This window comes from Pleurodeles waltl, chromosome 6 (assembly GCF_031143425.1).
Source record: "Pleurodeles waltl isolate 20211129_DDA chromosome 6, aPleWal1.hap1.20221129, whole genome shotgun sequence".
NCBI lineage: Eukaryota > Metazoa > Chordata > Amphibia > Caudata > Salamandridae > Pleurodeles > Pleurodeles waltl.
Genome location: NC_090445.1, coordinates 326,129,079 through 326,149,549, shown reverse-complemented (window position 1 = coordinate 326,149,549; position 20,471 = coordinate 326,129,079). Strand labels below are relative to the sequence as shown.

General features: G+C 47.2%; 1 protein-coding gene across 1 annotated transcript in view; it reads right to left on the bottom strand.

Moving 5' to 3' along the window:
- IPO4 (importin 4) overlaps positions 1–20,471 on the bottom strand; it is a 1,872,953-nt gene that overhangs the window by 1,421,465 nt on the left and 431,017 nt on the right. The gene's annotated exons all lie outside the window — the stretch shown is intronic.

The following is a 20,471-nucleotide window of genomic DNA, read 5'->3' as shown; positions in this document are numbered from 1 at the left end:
GAACTTCACTTCCATCTAGTTTTTTCACTGAGCAGTCTATGAAGTCAACCCAGGACCTGCTTGAGGTTTTGTGAGCCCCCTTGAACCTAATTCTACACTCCTCAGTGGTGAGTCCAAAGCCCTCCATGAGGGTAGCCTTCATGTGCTCAAAGAATTAAGCATCTACACTAGTGAGTGTGAGGATCCTATCCCAGTGAACAAGTCCAAAAGGAGAGCTCCCCAATGAGACCTTTTTCAACTTTCTGGGTCCACAGGCCCTCTCTCAAAGGTGTGAAGCACCTCCACAGAGAGCAGGTTTTGTTCCTGACCCCAGAGAGCACAAAGGCTCTCACCTCGGTGTCAGAAACTTGCCTGTTAGTGGCAGGGTGGCACAGACCAGTCAGCCCTTGAAGGAGGCTGGCCCTGTATGTGGGGGGACACCTATGGAGTTAAAAATTTTACTGGGTCCAAACCAGGGCTCTCTAATGGTAGCTGTGGCGAGCAGCCAAGACTTATCTAGGAGGAGTGTGAAGCACTTGCAATACCACAGTAGTCACACAGTAACTTACCACATCTGAAAAAAACCACACAGTGCTGCAAAAACAAAGGTACTTTATTACAGGAACACCAAACTACATTACTAAGGCAAACCCCATTCTAGAGGCAAGTACAAACAAAATATACATAGGTATTAGGAAATATTAAAAATTAACACAGGTCCTATAGGGGGGCCAAACATATACTAAAAAGTGGAATGCACTCCTCCATCTGAGAAAATGGAGTAGTTCGCCAAGGGCTGGGAGAGAGTGGAACCCAAAGAGGTGAGTATCTAGAAGACCCCCAGCGACCAGGAGAACAAAGGTAAGGTACCTGTTCGTCTCCAAGGCTAACATGCAGACTCGTAAATGGAACATTGCAAAAGCAGGACCAGGCAGGTGGAACCCAATAGTAGATTCTAGAAGAAGAGGACCTGCAAAAGAAGGGGGACAGAGTAAAGTCCACGTAGCAGTGTCCAAGTAGGGCAGGAGGCAATGCCAAACCTTCTGTGGGTGAAGATCTGGGTCGACGGTGGTGGAGGTACTCCAGCTATGGAGTCCAGGAGCTGCAGAAGAGTCCCTAAAGTCACCTAGGAGCTGTCCCACGACGGTTGCCAGATTGCAGACAGGTCAGTGGTCAGGAGGACCACCAACTAAACACAAGCAAATGTAACTGGAGCTGTTGGAGATTTGCAGAGCTGAAGAGGACCAGCAAAGTACTGGCGGCTCGACCCTAGAAGGGGAGACCGGGCTGACCCATAGAAGACAGGAGAGCCAGCAGAAGCAGTCTGAGCGCCCACGAGCAACCCACTGGCAGCAGGCGCAGAAAGTCAATGTGAGGGCCAGGCAGCACATCTGAAAAGGAGTCACACGTTCCTGGAGCAGCAGAGGAGACGGTCCTTGCAGAGGTAGAGTGCTGGGGGCCTGGACTATTTGGAACCTGAAGATCCCTCGGAGCAGGAGTCAGCAAGCCTTAGCTGCTGCAACAGTCACAGTGCACAGGGGCTCTGTCTTGGAGGAAGAGGCAAGGACTCACTGTCTGCCACGTTGGAAAGAAGGCAAGACAAGACAAGACCCAGGTGACCCCTCTGAACCACCACCTGTGGGGGCGTGGCCACGGGCGTCAAGATAGCGGTCGCACTCTAAGAGTGCTCTGGACCCCTCCGTCATCCGCCCGGAAGACCAAGCCGATCCACACTCGTAGCGGCAACCGAGGGGACCCCATGTGGGACTGCAGGACCAGAAGCGGAAGAGCCGGAGGAAATCAGACACCGGGAGGCATCCCGGAGGGATCCGGGTCCGGAAGCGAGGGAGGAGTGGAGCCGGCGCTGCCCGGCACGGCCCCGCGGAGCAGTGAGTCGGGCCGCGGCCGGGGCCTGAGGCTGCCGGAACCGGCCCCCCGTGTGGAGCACAGCGATGCGATCCGGGCCCTGCGTGGAGGAGCGCCGGCTGCGAGACGCCGTGCCGCGCCCTAGCGGGGCCGGAGGACCAATGGGGCTGCGCCGAGCACTGTCGGCTGCAGACGGGTCGCATCGTCGACTAGGTCCTGGAGAGCCGGGGACTGCTGGGCCGAGGTCAGACCCTGCGGCTGGACCGAGCACCTTGGCGCGGGCCGGGACCGTCGCCGGGGAAGACTCTGCGGGGCCATACCTACATCCAGAGCCGCGGATGAAGCAGGATCCCAAGTACCCCTATCCATTGGGCCTAAAACTGGAGGTTGGTGAGAGGAGCTGCAGCGGGGATCACACAGGCCGTGGGTGGCCGCTGGGGCCGAAGCCCCCACGGACGACCTCTGGGCTGGGGGCCAGACCCAGGTGCTGAGTGGCCAGTCCCCTGGCGACATTGGGGGGAGCCCAGCGAGGGAGGCCTGCCCACGTGGACCACTTGAAGGGGGTGCCCGGTGAATGGATTCCTTACCCCGCAAGGGGTGAATACCTGGAGGCACTCTGTCGGAGCTGGGGCCGAGCTGGGGCCCTTGGAGGATAGCAGGACCCCTATTACATCTGCCACGGGGGCGGACGCTGCGACCTAGCTGTCACAGAGGTGAAGCAGATCGCGGACTGTGCGCGGGGGCGACACACGTGCCAAGAGCAGGCCAAAGCGGGGACCGTCTCTCCGCCCGTCCTACCTCCGCTGCGGAAACCTCTGTGCCCTCTGGAGACCTATCCCTCGAGCCGGAGAGGTACCAGGAGCAAACTGGGAAACGACAGGGCCACCAGACAACCCCCAGACTCACAGCAGAAAATAGAGCAATATACCATCCCAGTGCCCCCCCATGGAGAAACTACGGCGCTATCAGGAGCCTCTGCACCAGACGGAGTCAACGCAATCCTTATGGTCATTCAGTCTTCACAGCTGGCGGTGGAGTCCAAGATAGGAGAGGTCCACGTGGACATGGGCCTCATTAGGCAAGACCTCAGGAACGCAGTGGGACGCATAACAGAGGTGGAAACTAGGGTCTCGACCTCAGGAACGCAGTGGGCCGCATAACAGAGGTGGAAACTAGGGTCTCACAGACGGAGGACGACCTCGCCGAACTTAAAGCTAAAGTGGCCCAATTACAAACCCGAACTGGTGAACTCCACCGAAGGGCCGAGGACGCTGAAAATCGCTCCAGGAGGAACAACCTGCGCTTGGTGGGGTTCCCGGAGGGAGTGGAAGAGAACAAAGCAGCCGAGTTCCTGGAGAGCTGGATCAGGTCCTGGATGCCAGACCAGTCGCTGTCGGCGTGGTTCTCGATTGAAAGGGCGCACAGATCGCTGGCCCCCCGGCCACCCACCGGGGGCCCGTGCCGCCCGATGATAGCTCGCTTTCTCAACTTCAGGTATCGAGACAGAGTTCTTGCGGAGGCGAGACACAGGGCCGATCTCCTCTGGGAAAATCACAAAATCCTGGCATTCCCGGACTACACCCGCGAGGTACAGAACAGACGCCGGTCCTATGAACGGGTCAAGGAGAAGCTAAGAGCCATGCAACTCTCTTACATGTTGTTGTTCCCCACACGTATGAAGGTCATCCTAAATGGAAAAGCTCACTTCTTCGACTCACCGGAGGAGGCATGGGCTTGGCTGGAAGGGGAGGCTCCGAGATCCAGCAGAGAACCTGGAGAACGGACAGAGGCCTCGGCCGGGGACCGCTCGCTCCCCCAGAGGGAGAGGAAGAGAAGCCGAAGACGCGCCGGAACCGGACGTCGAGGCGGAGCAGAGCTTGAGGCCCCGACGAGTAGGGATTGTGAAGTCGATCCGGAGCCGGGCACAGGGGAAGCAACGGGAATCGCCCTGGAATGGGGGGACGCGAGCCAAGGAACTAATGAGGGGGATCCGTGCTTATCCCAGGCGCTTGGCTGATTAAGCTGCTTGACCGATACCAGGCTGCTGAGCCCCGTGAAAGGGGACACACTGAGTATGCACTGAATGCTTGCTGTGAGACAAAGCTCTGAGGCATGAAGGGTGCACTACGGCTAACCTTCTAAACAAACATTGCAAGAGATCCGTGTTTCAGGAGGGGTCCATCACTCCACACTAAAGTCAGATTTAGTAATTAAACTGGTTAGAATGGGTATTAGGGCGACAGATGTTTCCTGGGTGGAAGTATGGGGTGGGGGGAGTTATGTTTATGCCACAGTTACAAGTTAATGTATGCATAGGTTTCCAGAGAAACAAAAATTTCTTTTTTCCCTTTCCTTTTCCTGTTCCATGATGTGAAATACCTGAAGGGATACCCCTGGGGTGCGGCCCAGCTTGTACACACTTTACCCCGCTCACGCACCACACCCAATGATTAAGATTCTGTCCTGGAATGTAAACGGCCTCTTGGACAAAATTAAAAGATCAGCAATATATAGCATCCTGCGCAGACATGCACCCGCCGCGGTTATGCTACAAGAGACCCATCTCCTCGGGACCAGGTGCCCCATGCTGGCCAGAGGAGGATCCGACCGGGTCCATCACGTGGGCTTCTCCAGAGGAGTAGCTATACTGCTCCACCGTTCACTGCCAATTACAATAACAGCCACGCGCACCGACCCACTGGGTAGATACATAGTGGTAACTGGGTTGATGCACGGGAGACCTCTAAACCTAGTGAGTGTATGCGCTCCCCTGGCAGGATTGTAGACCTTCCTAGCCTCCCTCAAACAGATTATAGCAGACCTTCCCCAAAGTACCACATTATTAGGAGGGGACTTCAACGCAGTACTACACCCTGAACTGGACGTATCAGGAAATAGATCAGCTAACCGCTCATCCAGAGCGTCGACACTCAGGGACTGGGCGGATAGCCTCGGCCTGTGTGAAATATGGAGAACCTGGCACCCCAAATCCAGACAATACACACACACGTCAGTGGCACATGGGTCGCATGCCAGAACAGATCCCCTATTTGCCCCGGCACTAGACATAGCTGATGTTACAGGAGTCGAGATCCTTCCACACGGAGTGTCCGATCATGCACCTATACAGGTGCTCCTGGGCAAAACCGACCCGACCAATAGACCCACTTGGAGGCTGAACGCCTGGTACCTACAGGAAGAGGAATACAAAGAGGCAGTAAGAACTCGACTGATGCAATACTCCGAGGATAATGTAGGCTCAGTGCAATCACCGGGCACGATCTGGGCAGCATGTAAGGTGACAATTAGGGGCCACGCCAAACACCTCATCTGGGTGAGAGAACATGCCCGTCTCTCCCAAACAGCCAAACTAGAATAGCAAACAATGCACCACGAGCGCAAGCACCTGGCCTCTTCCTCGGCCCAGGGCCTTCGCCAGCTCCTGAGGATGCGCAAAGAGGTCAAAGCCCTCACCCTAGAATCAGCCAAGCTTATGTGGAGGGCCTCCACCGCCCAAATATACGGGTGGGGAGACAAAAATGGGAAACTCCTGCACTGGCTGGCCACAAGACCATTGGCCAACAGAATTATACCTGAGGTCTCAGGTGGGTCCGGAGGGCTCTCCAAAACCCGTAGGGACATTGCACAAAGCTTCGCGGAATACTATGCACATCTGTACAAAGACCACCCACGGGCCCAAGCAGAGAGGGACACCCTCCTTGACAAAATTACCCTTCCCAAGGTGTCACCCACAGCTAGAGACACGCTGGACGAACCGCTAACCCTGAAGGAAGTGACAACCACAATAACTGCATTGGCCTCGGGTAAGACCCCTGGCCCGGACGGCTTCCCAACAGAATTATATAAAAGTTGTAGCAACATAGTAGGGCAACCCCTCCTTAACATGTATGAAGAGGCCGAGAGCAGGGGTCATTTCCCCCTAGACATTGACCAAGCCGCAATTGCAGTGATCCCTGAACCACCACCTGTGTTGGATAATCTTCGCAGGTCCAGAGAACAGCAGATCCCAGCAGCCATACGTCACTGCCTTAGGTGCCTGCAGATGCAGGGGAGTGACCCCCTTCACTCCAAGGGAGATTCTTTCTTGCTTCTTTGGTGCAGCTGAAGTCTTGCCGACCCCAGGGGATGCCCAGCCATGGAAATGTAGCAAGAGCCACAGAAACAATATCGAAAGGAGAGGTTGTAGGATGTTGGCTCTGTATATACTATCTCAAAGTGAGAGATAGAGTGCACAGAAACCAGGGGTTCCCCAAGAGGTTGATAGTGACAATAATAGATAATACTAATGCTCTATTTGTGGTAGTGTGGTCAAGCAGGAGGCTTATCAGAGGGTAGTGTTGAGCATTTGTTGTGTTGTGTATTTTTATATAGAAAAATATTATTTTTTTAATTTATTTTAGAACCACAAGATTCAGATTTCAAGTAAATACATACATTTTAATGTACCTGGCATAGGTAAATATAGAACTTTGAATCAAAACAGTAATGTTCACAGTTTAGCAGAAAATGGCAATAACGTATTTTAAAATTGACACACTGCAAAATTCAACAGTTCCTGGGGGAGGTAAGTACAAGTTAGTTTATCAGGTAAGTAAAGCACTTACAAGTTCAGTCTCCAGGGCAGAGGCAGCCTACCGTTGGGGGTTCAAGTTAACCCCAAACAACCAGCAACACGGGGCCGGACAGGTGCAGAGGTCAAAGAGGGGCCCAAATATCATAGGTGCCTATAGAGACTAGGGGCGCTCCAGTTCCAGTTTGCTAACAGTTAAGTACCTGCGTCCTCAGGGAGCAGACCAGGGGGGCTTTGTAGAGCACTGGGGCGGTCCCAAACAGGCACACAAAATACACCCTCAGCGGCACAGGGGCGGCTGGGCGCAGTGTGCAAAGTAGGTGTCGGGTTTTCTGTTGGTTTAAAAGGAGGGACCGGGGGGTCACTCTGGTGATGCAGGCAGGGCACAGTGGGGCTTCTCGGGCCAGCCACCGACTGGGCAAAGATGAGGGCCGGCCGGTGGTCACTCCTGCACCAGTAGTTGGTTCCTCTCAGGCCTGGGGGCTGCGGGTGCAGTACTTCTTCCAGGCATTGGGTCCTTTGTTACCGGGCAGTCGCGGTCAGGGGAATCCTCTGGATTGTCCCCAGTGTGTTGGGGACTCACGCTTCAGGAGTGAGGCTGGAATCCCTTTAAAGATGGTTTCTTCTTTGTTGTATGGACAGAGCTGCTGTCCACAGAAGTTTCTTGGTCCTTTGGGTTGCAGGGCAGTCCTCTGAGTCGGCAGAGGTTGCTGGTCCCACTGGAAGCGTCGCTGATGCAGGTTCTCTGAAAGGACCTGGTTACCATGATCCCATCACACAGTCAAGTTAGCATCAAATATTAGGCATAAAGTGTGTGTGTTTGTCTCTCTCTAACTAGGGGTTAGGTTCCTACACTAGGGACTTACATTGGGGTTTTTCCAACTGCCTAGGTCCACAAGATAAGTGAACCCCCTCCCCCTTTCTTTTCAAGACTGGGATAGGGCTCAGACCATTTGCCTTGGAAAGCACATCGAGCAACAGGCTCCAATATCCAAACGTTCTTCCCTGGTTGGAACTCACCCGTAGCAGCTTTCTGGTGATAACAGAGTTTCTGTAGCTCCTGGCTGGCCTAAAGTCTTTTGCTGGCTTTCTCCATGTACTCAGCCATTCTTGAACATAGGACAAGCACATAGTCCACAATATCCTGCTGGGGCTCTTTGAGAGGCTTCTTCCAGCCTTCCCTAACAAGACTTTGTGGCCCCTAACAGGGTGTTCAAACAAAATTTCAAATGGTGAGAAACCTACTACATTTTGTGGCACTTTCCTGTAGGCAAACAGCAGGCAAGGAAGCAGGACGTCCCATCTCCTTCTGAACTTTCCAGGGAGCCCTCCAATCACACCTTTTAGGGTCTGGTTATGTCTTTCAGCCAGCCCATTTGTTTGGGGATGTGAATTTATAGGTCACCCCACATTCCTTCCACACGTGTTCTAAGTATACTGACATGAAGTTGGAACCTCTGTCTGATACTACCTCCTTAAAGAAACCTACCCTAGTGAAAATACCCAGAAGAGCTTTTCCAACTGCAGGTGCAGTAATAGTTCTAAGGGGTATAGCTGCAGGCTACCTAATGGAATGATCCATTACCACTAGTATGCATCTGTGCCCTGAAGCTGTTTGAGGTTAAGGGGGCCAACAATGGCAGCCCCTACCCCTTCAGAGGGTACCCCAACCACAGGTTGTGGCATTAAAGGGGCCTTTAAGTGTCGTCCTGCCTTGCCACTGGCTTGGTAGGTAGTGCAGGACTGACAAATGTCCTTCACTTTTTGTGACATTCCTATCCAGTAAAAGTGGGTAACTAACCTACTATAAGTTTTATTTTGGCCCAGTTGCCCAGCTAGGGGAATGTCAAGGGCTAGAGTGAGGAGAAATTCTCTGAACTGCTGGGGTACTAGCACCCTTCTGGTTGCACCTGGTTTGAGGTCTATCTCCTCAGTGTACAGGAGTCCCTTCTCCCAATACACCGTGCAAGAACCATTGATATTTGCTAGCTCTTCCTGTGCAGCTTGCTGCCTCAGGCTTTCAAGAGTGGGACAGGCCCTCTGCCCTTGGCACAGATCTTCCCTGGAGGGTTCCCCTGGGCCCAAGAGTTCTGGGTGGAAAGGCCCGAGCTCTGTAGGCTCAGTTCTCTCCAAGAAGTTTGAATCTTCTTCCTAAGAATAGGGGTCCTGATCAGGGATCTGTTTTGAAGCTGGTTCCCCAGTCTTCTTACCTTTTTCTCTTGGGAGGCTGGTCCACTATTTCAGGATCCAGCTCTATTTTTTCTCTCCGAAGTTTGCTCTTTGCCCTAGTCTCGACACATGCCCATTCTCGGATCCCAAGCATTGCTGCATGGGTCATCAGTTCTACTTCAGCCCAAGGGGAATGCTCCAGGTCACTTCCAAGAAGGCAATCTACTGGGATGGATGAAGACACATCCACTATTTTTGCCCTCCTATCCCCAACCCAATCAAAGGTTACCATGGCCATGGGATGGAACTTTGTCTCATTTTCAGCATTTGTGACAGTATAAGACTTCCCTAGCAGGAACTGATTTGAGTGGACCAAGTGCTGAGTCACCATGGTAACACTAGCCTCTGTGTCCCTCTAGGGGGCAGTAGTCAATGGCTACTGACTTGGAGGATGGCTACACCCTCTTTGTGCCTCCTCCCTGAGGGGAGGGGGGACATCCCTAATCCTATTGGGGGAATCCTCCGTAACTAAGATGGAGGATTTCTAAAGGCAGGGGTCACCTCAGCTCAGGGCACCTTAGGGGCTGTCCTGACTGGCGGGTGACTCCTCCTTGTTTTTCTAATTCTCTCCTTCAGCCTTGCCGCCAAACGTGGGGGCTGTGGCCGGAGGGGCAGGCATCTCCACTAGCTGGGATGCCCAGTGGCAGTGTAACAAAAGCGGTGAGCCTTTGAGGCTCACCGCCAGGTGTTACAATTCCTGCAGGGGGAGGTGAGAAGCACCTCCACCCAGTACAGGCTTTATTCCTGGCCACAGAGTGGCAAAGGCACTATCCCCATGTGGCCAGCAACTCGTCTGGTTGTGGCAGGCTGGCTAAACTGGTCAGCCTAACACTAGAAGTCGAATTGGTATTCAGGGGGCATCTCTAAGATGCCCGCTGGGTGCATTTTACAATAAATTCCACACTGGCATCAGTATGCATTTCTTATGCTGCGAAGTTGGATACCAAAATTCCCACATTTCAGTGTAGCCATTATGGAACTGTGGAGTTCGTGTTTGACAAACTCCCAGACAATGTACTCTTATGGCTACCCTGCACTTACAATGTCTAAGGTTTTGCTTAGACACTGTAGGTACATAGTTCTCATGCACATATGCCCTCACCTGTGGTATAGTGCACCCTGCCTTAGGGCTGTGAGGCCTGCTAGAGGGGTGACTTACCTATGCCATAGGCAATGTGAGGTTGGCATGGCACTCCGAGGGTAGTGCCATGTCGACTTAGTCATTGCACTCAAAGTCAGCTGTGAGGCAGTGTGCATGTGCTGAGTGAGGGATCCCCAGGGTGGCATAAGACATGCTGCAGCCCTAGAGACCGTCCCTGGCATCAGGGACCTCGGTACCAGGGGTACCATTTACAAGGGACTTATCTGAGTACCAGGGCTGTGTCAATTGTGGAAGCAAAGGTACAGTTTAGGGAAAGAACACTGGTGCTGGGGCCTGGTTAGCGGGGTCCCAGCACACTTTCAATCATAACTTGGCATCAGCAAAAGGTTAGGGGGTAATCATGCCACACAATGTATATGTAGCACATACAATTGTTTCTGTAATTTTAATAGACATAGACATGTGCTATTTATTTGATTTACCATGTTAATCTGAATGCAGCCTAATTGCTAAAAATGCCTTTGCTTTTCATTACAGTTTTCTCTTCAATAAAACATAGTATTGCCCTCTATGTCTCCTATTGTCTGATTTACAGAAATGTTTGAGTTCTTTTAGATAGGTATTAAATAAAAAATTAACTGCATGTATGTCTTATGTATGTGTTTTTTAAATTATAGAAACAATTTTATGTGCTACATATGCATTGCTAATATGTATGGAAACTTGACCAGTGTACATCTGTTTGTGGCATGTAGTGCTGCAGATTCACATGCTATGCATAGATTCCGCCATCTAGTGTTGGGCCCAGAGTGTTACTAGTTGTTTTTCTTCAAATAAGTCTTTTTCGAGTCACAGGATCAAGTGACTCCTCCTCTTGGTAATAGAGCACATAGGCATCAACTCCTTTGTTAGACTGTTTTCCGCAGAAGGGTATAGGTAGGAGTGATAGAGTGAAAGAATGTAAATGTACAACTAAATGTAATAAGTAAATAAGAGGTCCATGCAAATGTAAATATATATATGTGTACAAATAAAAACTGCAACAGCTACAGGCTTCCAGGGAGGAGGGAGGGTGCATGTGAATCTGCAGCACTACATTCCACGAACAGATGTACACTGGTTAAGTGACATTTTCCATTCAATGGCATTTGTAGCTGCAGATACACATGCTATGCATAGACTAAAAAGCAGTCCTTCTCCCAAAAAAAGTGGTGGCTAGCCTGTAGGAGTTGAAGTATTTTGAAACAATGTTTTAAGTACAGCTTAACTAGCATTGGTCTGTTGCTTTGAAACTACATCCACACAGTAATGCTTTGTAAATGTGTGTTATGTGGACCATGTGGCAGCTTTGCATATGTCTGCCATTTGTATGTTTCCTAAAAATGCCATAGAAGCACCTTTTTTCCTAGTGGAATGAGCTTTAGGAGTTATCAAAAGTTGTCTTTTTTCTTAAATGTAACACGCCTGAATACATCTTACAATCCATCTAGCTAATTCTTGTTTAGATATAGGATTTATTTTATGTGGCTGATGGAAAGCTACAAAAAGCTATTTAGTTTTCCTAAACTCTTCTGTTCTTTGAACGTAGCACATTAGAGCTCTTTTGAGGTCAAGAGTATACAACTTTTGGCAAACATTTTGGATTTGTCCTGAGTACAACTTTATGTCTGTGTACTTGGAAAAATGGTTCCTCCAGAGTGAATGCTTGTATTTCACTTACTCTTCTTAATGAAGTAATTGCTACTAAGAAAGCAACTTTCCAAGTGAGAAATTGAATATCACATGAATGCATGGGCTCGAATGGTGGTCCCATTAATTTTGTGAGTACAATATTAAGATTTCAAGCAGGAACTGGTGGGGTTCTTGGTAGAATAATATGTTTAAATCCTTCCATAAAGGCTTTTATGACAGGGTCTCTGAAGAGAGAAGTATGTTGTATGGTTTGTAAGTACGCTGATATAGCAGTAAGATGAATTTTAATAGCGGAAAATGCTAAATTTGCTTTTTGTAAATGAAGCAGGTAGCATACAATATCCTGAATTGATGTTTTAAGTGGGTCTATAGTTTTGGGCTGGCAGCAGTAAACAAACCATTTTCACTTGTTAGCATAGCATTGTGGGTTTGTGTGCTTGCTTTAGAACTTCCATACATTCTAATGAAAGGTGTAAATATCCAAATTCTATGACTTTAGGAGCCAAATCGCTAAGTTGAGAACACTGGGATTGGGATGTCTGATTTTACCTTTGTTTTGTGTTAACAAATCTGGTCTGTTTGGAAGTTTGCAATGTGGTACTACTGACAGATCTAGGAGTGTTGTGTACCAGTGCTGTCATGCCTACATGGGAGCTACGAGTATCATAATGAGAGTGGTGTACCGCATTTTGTTGACCAGAAATGTAATTAATGGGAGAGGGAAAAAAGTGTAAGCAAATATCCCTGACCAGTTGATCCATAGAGCATGACACTTGGACAGAGGGTGTGGGTGTCTGGATGCGAAGTTTTGGCATTTTGCATTTTCGCGTGTTCCAAAAAGGTTTATGTCTGGTGTTCCCCACATTTGAAAGTACAGTTGAAGTACCTGAGAGTGAATTTCCCATTCATGTATTTGTTGCTGCGTCCTGCTTAGTAGGTCTGCCAGCCGGTTGTGGATCCTGGGATGTATTCCACTAGCAAGTAAATCTGATTATGAAGTGCCCATTTCCATATTGTTTGGGCTAGAAGGGACAATTGAGATGAATGTGTTCCTCCCTGTTTCTTGAGATAATACATTGTTGTCATATTGTCTGTTTTTATTAAGACTGTTTTGTGTCTGAGTAGAGGCTGAAAAGCTTTTAGGGCAAGAAACACAGCTAACAATTCTAATTGGTTTATGTGATAAGTTAACTGCGTTGAATTCCATTCCCCTTGTGTGGTTAGGTTGTTGAGATGAGCTACCCAACCTGTCATCTGTTGTTATTATGGTCTGAGGCACAGGGCCCTAAAATGACCGCCCTTTTATTAAGTTGTTGTGATTCCACCACTGTAGAGATTTGTGAGTTTGGATGTCTAGCAACACTAGATCCTGTAATTGACCCAGAGTTCTCATGTTTAGTCTTGCATGCGGTACTATTGCTATGCATGATGCCATCATTCCCAATAATTTCATGTTAAACCTTATAGTGTAACTTTGATTGGGCTGTATTTGTGATATGAGATTTTGAAAAGCCTGTATCCTTTGTGCATTTAGGTAGGCTAAGGCTTTCTTGGTATTGATACCAGCACCTAGGTAAGGTTCAACCTGTGCTGGTTGAAGATGCGATTTTTGGTAATAGATTGTGAACCCTAATGTGTGTACGGTATTTATTGTGTATTGAGTGTGTTGCTGGCATTGTATAATGTTGCTTGATTTTGCCAATCGTCTAGATAAGGAAAGACATGTATGTTTTGTCTTCTTAGGTGAGCTGCTTCTACAGCTAGGCATTTTGTGAAAACCCTTGGAGCTGTTATGCTGAAGGGATTGACCTTGAATTGATAATGTTTTCATGCTATTACAAATCTTAGGTATCTGCGATGAGCTGGATGTATGTGAATATGAAAGTAAGCATCTTTGAGATCTAAGGCTGTCATGTAATCTTGTTTTTGTAGTAGAGGAATTAAGTCCTGCAGAGTTACCATGTGAAAATGTTCTGACAGGATATATACGGTTAGAGGTCTGAGAGTACCATTCTTTTTTGGTATGAGGAAATATAGTAAATATACCCCTGTTGTGTTATTGGAACCATTTATACAGCATCTTTTAGTAATAGAGATTGCACCTCTTGCTTTAGCAGAACGGTGTGTTCTAGGGAGAGTCTGTGAGAGTGAGGGGGAATGTTTGAAGGAGTAGAAATGAGTTCTAGGCAGTAACCATTGCGGATAATTGAAAGCACCCACTGATCTGTGGTGATGTTTTGCCATTGAGAGTGGAATTGTTGCAGTCTTCCTCCCACAGGAGATGTGTGGGATTGTGGAATGTTGAGGAGGTCATTGTTTTGGGGAGGAGTGGTGTCACTCTGAGGTTTAAAACTTGCCTCTGGCTCTAAAGTGTTGACCTCCGTAAGAGCCTTTAAATGATCCTCTCAGATAATACTGCTGGGTTTGTTTAGGCTATGACGTGGAAGCCTCTGTAGTTTGGGGTTTGAAACCTCCCATAAACTGCTGTTTGCGAAAGGAACCCCACTAAGGTGTGGTATATAGGGTTCCCATGGCTTTTGCTTTGTCAGATCTTTTCCTGAGTTTTTCAATGGTTGTGTCAACCTCAGGTCCAAATAGATGCTCCCTATCAAAGAGCATGTTAAGCACTGCCTGCTGTATTTCCAGTTTAAACCCGGAAGATCTTAACCATGCATGCCTACAAACTGTTATGCTAGTGTTGATACTTCTAGCTGCATCGAGAGAAGATCTAATTTGGTTACTGGTGATTGCTTGTCCCTCTTCAACAATTTGCTGTGCTCTTTTTTGATGCTATTTTGGTAAATATTGCAAGAATTCTTGCATTTCATCCCAGTGTGCCCTGTCACATCTTGCTAACAGGGCTTGGGAATTGGCAATACACCATTGGTTAGCTGCTTGTGTAGCTACCCTCTTACCAGTCGCATCAAACTGTCTGCTTTCCTAGTCAGGGGGAGGAGTATCCCCTGAAGACTGGCTATTGGCCCTTTTCCTTGCAGCACTGACTACAGTAGTCTGGTGGTACCTGTTGTGCGATATAAACTGGGTCAGTTGGCGCAGGCTTACATTCTTTTAATGTATTCTTGGGGTTAAAACCCTAGCTTTGACAAGTTCCATAAATATGTCATCAGCATGTCTAAGCATACTAGGCAGCATTGGTAAACACTGGTAGCCTGAGTGAGTGGAGGACAATGTGTTAAAAAGAAAATCTTCCTCCAAAAGCTTAGCATGCATCTGAACTCCATGGTATGCAGCTGCTCTAGAAATGACCTGAGTGTAAGCCTTAGTATCCTCTAGTGGTGAAGGTCTGGACAGATAGAGATCTGGGTCATTTAGTGGTATAGGATTTGGGTCATATAATCCCCAGGGGTCCACTGTATCTCCATGTTAATATGTATCAGAATGTGTTGGTGAGGGCAAGGCAACAGTGGTGGGGTAGTAGGTGGTGGAGAGAAAGAAAGTTGTGGCGAATGTGGTGGAGAAAACTGTAAAGGTGATGGTTTCTCCTTTCTTTTAAATATCTTTGCTGGTGGTGGAGCAATATCAAGAGTCTCTTGAAACACCAGCTTTCTCTTGGTTTGAGGAGGAGGTGAAGCAATAATTTCCCCCGTCTCCTTATGAATATGTATCCTTCTTTGTTTAGTGTCCATAATCTCGAAGATTGGCTGGATATCAGAGTACTCAGCAAGATATTCAGATGTTTTAAGTCCTTTGGAGGATTGTTTAGCAATTTTTTTTTTTTAACTGTGGTTTAATCGGCTATAAAGTCCTGTCTCCTCTGTACAGAAGGTTTTTTTCAGCTCCAAAATAGTACCTAATTTTTACGGTCCCCAAGATTTAGCCTGTGATTACGGTTCCGAAGCCGGACCTTGAATTTTCGACCCCGAAGAGTGTGGACGTCAGCTCGGCTGTGAAGCTTTTAATGTGTTTGCTTGACTCCGGCATCAAAACAGGTGTGGTCTGTTGATGTGACTTGGCATTTTTCGGCGCCAAACCCTAAGGTCTGTCGCCGATAATTGTCTTTCGGGTGGAACCATGGCTTTCTGGCAGTGATGCACCCAAGGCCTTAATAGGTCTTTTGGTAGTGGGCGTAGAGGCAGGTGTAGTCCTGAATCGAAACAGCCGTTTGTGCTTGCTCTTCCTCTAAGGTGTCGGTGGACTCTGTATGTTTCGACGCCATCTCGAATCTCCGTGCTCTCTGGTCATGCAGTGTCTTTTTTGACTGGAACGACCAACAGCTTCACAATCTTCCTACCGATGTTCAGGAGAAAGGCAAAGATTACATACCACGTGTTGATCGGTGTAAGGGAATTTCGCGTGGCATCGAGGACAGAATCGGAATGGAGTCCGATCCATAAGGGTATGGCGTGTTAGGACTGAACACGCCCAAGTAGGGCACGAGCGGCCGAAAAGGAATTTTCTTGTTTCCGACGGTACTATCGGCTCAATTACAGATGGAAATGCAATAGAAACAATAACAACAGCAAAATAAAGTTTATATAAAGTTTCCAAATCTAAAGTCTCAGAGTGAAAGGAAACACGTCCGAACCCGACAGCGGAAAGAAAACAATCGGGCCTATGCCCATGTGCACAATTACCGAGAAGAGAAGTCACTCGATCCCGTGACTAAAAAAAAAACACTTCTTCTAAGAAAAACAACTTGTAACAGTCTGGGCCCAACACTAGATGGAGGAATCTATGCATAGCATGTGGATCTTCAGCTACACATGCTATCGAACATATATTATATATATAAATGGAAAATGTCACTTACCCAGTGTACATCTGTTCGTGGCATGAAACGCTGCAGATTCACATGCTGTGCATATCCCACCACCTAGTGTTGGGCTCGGAGTGTTACAAGTTGTTTTTCTTCGAAGAAGTCTTTTCGAGTCACGAGATCGAGGGACTCCTCTCATTTCGGCTCCATTGCGCATGGGCGTCGACTCCATCTTAGATTGTTTTCCCCGCAGAGGGTGAGGTAGGAGTTGTGTATATAGTAATAATGCCCATGCAATGGAGTAAGTATGTATGTACATAGTGTGATTAAAAGTGATATATTTACAAATTTACAAATGTACAAGTTTATTTTTATCAACTTATAACAGCTACAGGCTCCCTGGGAGGTGGGAGGGCGCATGTGAATCTGCAGCATCTCATGCCATGAACAGATGTACACTAGGTAAGTGACATTTTCCGTTCGATGGCATGTGTAGCTGCAGATACACATGCTGTGCATAGATTAGTAAGCAGTTATCTCCCCAAAAGCGGTGGTTTAGCCTGTAGGTGTTGAAGTTGTTTGAAATAATGTTCGTAGTACTGCCTGTCCTACTGTGGCTTGTTGTGTAAACACATCCACACAGTAATGTTTAGTGAATGTATGAGGCGTAGACCATGTGGCTGCTTTACAGATTTCTGTCATTGATATATTCCCTAGAAAGGCCATGGTGGCGCCTTTCTTTCTAGTGGAGTGTGCCTTTGGTGTAATAGGCAGTTCTCTTTTTGCTTGAACATAACATGTTTGAATACACTTAACTATTCATCTAGCAATGCCTTGTTTGGATATTGGATTTCCTGCATGAGGTTTTTGGAAAGCTACAAACAATTGTTTTGTTTTGCGAAATTGTTTGGTTCTATCAATGTAATACATTAGTGCTCTCTTTATGTCTAATGTATGTAATGCTCTTTCAGCAACAGAGTCTGGTTCTTGAAAAAACACTGGGAGTTCCACTGTTTGGTGATATAACTTTTGGCAAAAATTTTGGATTTGTGCGTTAAACCACTTTATGCTTGTGTATTTGTATAAAGGGTTCCTGTATAGTAAAAGCTTGTATTTCACTTACTCTTCTGAGAGATGTGATAGCTATTAGGAAGGCTACTTTCCAGGTTAAGTATTGCATTTCACATAAGTGCATGGGTTCGAATGGTGGACCCATGAATCGTGTTAATACAATATTGAGGTTCCACGAAGGAACTGGCGGTGTTCTTGGTGGAATGATCCTTTTTAGACCCTCCATAAATGCTTTTATGACTGGGATTCTAAATAGTGAAGTTGAATGTGTAATTTGCAGATAGGCAGAAATTGCTGTGAGATGTATTTTAATGGATGAAAAAGCTAACTTACACTTTTGTAAGTGTAGTAAGTAGCTTACAATGTTTTTCACGGACGCGTGTGATGGTTGAATTTGATTATTATGACAGTAATAAACAAATCGTTTCCATTTATTTGCGTAGCAATATCTTAAAGTAGGTTTTCTAGCCTGTTTGATGACCTCCATACATTCTTGTGTAAGGTCTAGATGTCCGAATTCTAAGACTTCAGGAGCCAGATTGCTAGATTGAGTGATGCTGGATTCGGGTGTCTGATCTGTTGTTTGTGTTGAGTTAACAGATCTGGTTTGTTTGGTAGTTTGATATGAGGCACTACTGACAGGTCTAGTAGTGTTGTGTACCAAGGTTGTCGTGCCCAAGTTGGTGCTATTAGTATTAGTTTGAGTTTGTTTTGACTCAATTTGTTTACTAGATACAGAAGGAGTGGGAGAGGGGGAAAAGCATAAGCAAATATCCCTGACCAACTCATCCATAACGCATTGCCCTTGGAGTGAGGCTGTGGGTACCTGGATGCGAAGTTTTGGCATTTTGCGTTTTCTTTTGTTGCGAATAGGTCTATTTGCGGTGTTCCCCAGTTTTGGAAGTAGGTCTGTAGTATCTGGGGATGAATTTCCCATTCGTGGATTTGTTGGTGATCTCGACTGAGTTTGTCTGCCAACTGGTTTTGAATTCCTGGGATGTATTGCACTATTAGACGAATGTGATTGTGAATCGCCAAATGCCAAATCTTCTGTGCTAAGAGACACAGTTGTGATGTGTGTCCTTCCCTGTTTGTTTAAGTAATGCATTGTTGTCATGTTGTCTATTTTGACAAGAATGTGTTTGTGGGCTATTAGTGGTTGAAATGCTTTCAACGCTAGAAACACTGCTAGTAATTCTAGCTGATTTATATGAAGTTGTTTCTGCTGAGTGTCCCATTGTCCCTGGATGCTGTGTTGGTTGAGATGTGCTCCCCACCCTACCATGGAAGCATCTGTTGTGATCACGTATTGAGGCACTGGGTCTTGGAAAGGCCGCCCTTGGTTTAAATTTACAGGATTCCACCATTGAAGCGAGGTGTGTGTTTGGCGGTCTATCAACACTAGATCTTGAAGTTGACCCTGTGTTTGTGTCCACTGTGTTGCTAGGCACTGTTGTAAGGGCCGCATGTGTAATCTTGCATTTGGGACAATGGCTATGCATGAGGACATCATGCCTAGTAGTTTCATCACTAATTTTACCTTATACTTTTGATTTGGGTGCATGCTTTGTATTACGTTTTGGAATGCTTGTACCCTTTGTGGACTTGGAGTGGCAATCCCTTTTTTTGTGTTGATTGTTGCTCCTAAGTATTGTATTTGACATGGCTGTAAGTGTGATTTTTGGTAGTTTAGTGAGAACCCTAGTTTTTTGAAGGGTTTCTATGACGTATTTTGTGTGTTAAAGACACTGTTTCTGAGTGCTGGTTTTGATTAACCAATCATCTAGATACGGGAATACGTGTATGTGCTGTCTTCTGATATGTGCAGCTACTACTGCAAGGCATTTTGTAAATACCCTTGGTGCTGTTGCTATCCCAAATGGTAACACTTTGAATTGGTAATGTACTCCTTGGATTACAAACCTTAAGTATTTCCTGTGGGAAGAATGTATAGGTATATGGAAGTAAGCATCCTTGAGGTCCAATGTTGACATGTAGTTTTGTTGTTTGAGCAATGGAATTACATCTTGAAGTGTCACCATGTGAAAGTGATCTGATTTGATGTAAATATTTAATGTTCTGAGATCTAATATGGGCCTCAGAGGAAAATACAGGGAGTAGACACCTGTTCCTTTCTGATGTTTGGGTACTAGTGCTATTGCCTCTTTTTGTAATAACGCTTGGACTTCTAGTTGTAATAGATCCAAGTGTTTGGACATGTGTGTCCATGGAGGCACATTTGGTGGTAATTGTATGAATTCTATGCAATAACCATGTTGGATAATGGCTAGGACCCACGCGTCTGTTATTTCCTCCCAATTTTTGTAATAATCTGTGAGTCTCCTCCCACTGGTGTTATGTGTTGGGGATTTGAGACACTGAAGTCACTGTTTAGTTTGAGGGGGCTTTGGAACTTTCCTCTGGTTTTAGGGAACTGTCCACCTCTGTATTGTCCCTGAAAGCCTCCTCTTTGATACTGGCCCTGGTATGTGGGTCTGGCTTGTGAGGTTGAGGGTTCTGTGCTTTGGGCCCGAAACCCCCCTCTAAATTGTGTCTTCCTAAATGTGCCTCTGCTCTGTGGGGAGTAGAGCGCGCCAATGGCCTTGGCCATATCAGTGTCCTTCTTCAGCTTCTCTATAGCTGTATCCACCTCCGGCCCAAACAACTGCTGTCCATTAAAAGGCATATTAAGCACAACCTGTTGGATCTCTGGCTTAAATCCGGAGGTGCGTAGCCATGCGTGTCTCCGAATAGTGACCGCTGTATTCACAGTTCTTGCGGCTGTGTCCGCTGCGTCCATTGCCGATCGTATCTGGTTGTTGGAGATACTTTGGCCCTTCTCCACCACTTGTTGTGCACACTTTTGAAACTCCTTGGGAAGATGTTCTTTAAAGTGCTGCATTTCATCCCAATGAGTTCTGTCCTATCTTGACAATAAAGCCTGTGAATTGGCAATGCGCCATTGATTGGCTGCCTGTGCTGCAACTCTTTTCCCTGCTGCATCAAACTTTAAACTTTCTTTGTCGGGTGGTGGTGCATCTCCAGAGGTGTGTGAATTAGCCCTTTTACGTGCTGCGCCTACTACTACTGAGTCAGGTGTCAGTTGTTGCGTGATGCACACAGGGTCTGTAGGGAAGGCTTGTACTTTTTCTCCACCCTAGGTGTGATGGCTCTGCCTTTGACGGGCTCTTTAAATACTTGTTTCGCGTGTTTCAACATCCCTG